The 2,812-nt window shown below is 35.7% G+C and overlaps 1 pseudogene; it reads right to left on the minus strand.

The window, feature by feature from the left end:
* Positions 1-634: 634 nt before the first annotated feature.
* On the minus strand, positions 635-941 carry LOC117062951 (annotated as a pseudogene).
* Positions 942-2,812: the final 1,871 nt, after the last annotated feature.

Genomic DNA, 2,812 nt, shown 5'->3' on the forward strand with positions numbered 1-2,812 from the left:
GTACTGGAGGATCCAGCCAGGGCAATCAGGCTACAATATGTAATAAAAGCCATCAGGATGAAAAGGTAGAGGTAAAGCTATCTTGATTTGCAAATCTTATATATAGAAAATCCTAAGGAATCTAGTAAAAAAATTATTAGAACTAATAAATTTAGCAAGATTGCAAGATGTAAGATCAATACATAAAAATTAATTATATTTCTACACATTTGCAATGAACAATCTGAAAATGAAATTAGGAAAACTGTTTCATCTACAATACCATCAAAAAGAATAAAATCCTGGGAATATATTTAACTAAAGAAGTATAAAATTTATACTCTGGAAACCATGAAAATATTCATGAAACAAATGCAAAAGTCCTAAATAAAAAGAAAAATTTACACATTCATAGATCAAAAGACATAATTTTTTAATCTTGGTGGTCATATTTATTGGAAGAGCTTGAGAGAGATGAAAATACCGTTTAGCATAGTTGTGAGTTATCTGCAAATCAACTCATTTCAGGAGTGGAAGAATTCCCAGAATTATTTCTTAATATCAGAATGTATGCAGGTTTCTCTTTTGAATGTCTTGTACATTTAGAGCGGCCACTGTGCAAAGTCTATTTTCCATACAGGACAAATTCTTTGTTTCAGCCAACTCTCGGAGGAGCAACCAGGACAACGACATCTCCCTGGACAAAGAGCACTGGAATATTCTATTTCATTGATTTATATATCTCTTCATATGTTTCTTCATCAATGTCTACAGTAGTCACAGTTTCTTCCACATCTCCCAAGGTCATGTTTAAATGTTGATCATAAGCATGGTAATCTGCCTCGAAACTCTCGGTCATTTCTCATTTTCACATAAATTAGTTCATCTAGGCTGAGCCTGATAAAATCCAGGGGCTCCTCTATAGTGTTGGTAGTTTGTTGCTGGTCTACATCGTCCGCCATGTTTACAGAAGACGTAAATATTTTAAAATGTATGTATTTTATTTATTTATCTATGTATTTATTTATTTATTGAGATGAAGTTTTGCTCTTGTCACCCAGGCTGGACTGCATGGGTGCAATCTCAGCTCACTCCAACCTCTCTCTCCCGGGTGCAAGCCATTCTCCTGCCTCAGCCTACAGAGTATCTGGGATTATAAGCATCCAGAACCACACCTGGCCAATTTTTGTATTTTTAGTAGAGACGAGGTTTCACCATGTTGCCCAGGCCTGTCTTGAACTCCTGACCTTAAGTAATCCACCCACCTTGGCCTCCCAAAGTGCTGGGATTACAGGTATGAGCCACCACGTCCAGTCTATTTATTTATTTTTACCATAAGACTTTTTTGTGAATACTTAATATTGTTAAGATGGCAATACTCCCCAGATTGATTTACAGATTCCATGCAATTCCTATCAAAATCCTAGCTGACTTCTTTGAAGAAATTGACAGGTGATTCTAAAGTTTATTTGGAATTGAAAGGAACTCCGAATAGCCAAAATAATCTTGAAAAGGAAGAACAAAGTTAGAGGACTCACGTTTCCTGATTTCAAAAGTTAATACAAAGCAACAGTATTCAAGATAATGTGATACTAGCACAAGGACAGATATATTGATCAGTGAACTAGAATTGAGAGTCCAAAAATAAAACCATGTGTCTACAGTCAACTAATTTTTGACAAAGACGTCAAGATCATTCAATGGAGAAAAAATTGTCTTTTCAGCAAATGATGCTGAGACAACTGGTAGCCATATGCAAAAGAATGAAGTTGGCTTCTTACCATATGCAAAAATTAATTAAAAATGAATCTAATACCTAAGTGTAAGAGCTAAAACTATAAAAGTCTTGGAAGAAAACATGAAAGTATTGCAAGAAAAAGATTGATTACCTTATATTTGGCAATGGATATTTAGATATGATACCAGTAGCGCAAGCAACCGAAGAAAAAAAGATAAATTGGTCTTGATCAATATTAGAAACCTTTGTGCTTCAAAGGACACTATCAAGAAAGTGACAAGACAGTCCACAGAATGGGAGAAAATTTTATAAATCATATCGCTAATAAGGGATTTATAGCTAAACATATAAAAGACATAAAAAACTCTTACAACTCACACTCAATAAAATACAAATAATTAAATCTTAACATAGGAAAACCACAACAAGGTGAAGGGACTTAGCACTATTGAACTGTATATGTAAAAGGACTAAGATGGTAAATTTTATGTTGTGTATATTTTACCACAATTTTTAAAAGTTCTTTAGGCCAGATGGGGTGGCTCACGCCCATAATTCCAGCATTTGGGGAGGCCAAGACAGAAGCCCAGGAGTTTGAGACCAGTCTGGGGAAAATAGCAGGACTTCATCTCTACAAAAAATTTAAAAATTAGCCAGGCATGGTGGTACATGACTGTAGTCCTAGCTATTCAGGAGGCTGAGGCAGGAGGATTGCTTGAGCCCAGGAGTTCAAGGCTGCAGCGAGCTACAATTGCACCACTGCACTCCAGCCTGGGTGACACAGCAAGACCTCATCTCTGAAAACAACAACAACAACAACAATAAATTTTTTTAATGGGCAAAGGTTCTAAACAGACATTTCTCCAAAGAAGAAATAGAAATGGCCAATGAGCACATGAAAAGATACTCAACATTATTAGTTATCAGGGAAATGCAAATCAAAAGTAAGATACCACTTCACACCCACTAGTATGGTTATAATGAAAAAGATAGTAACAAGTGTTATTGAGGATGTGGAGAAATCAGAACCCTCATATACCGCTGGTGGTAATGCAAAATGGTGCAGCTGCTTTGGAAAACAGTTTAGCACTTCCT

The sequence above is a fragment of the Trachypithecus francoisi genome, unplaced genomic scaffold (assembly GCF_009764315.1).
Source record: "Trachypithecus francoisi isolate TF-2019V2 unplaced genomic scaffold, Tfra_2.0 Lachesis_group17, whole genome shotgun sequence".
NCBI classification, from domain to species: Eukaryota; Metazoa; Chordata; class Mammalia; order Primates; family Cercopithecidae; genus Trachypithecus; species Trachypithecus francoisi.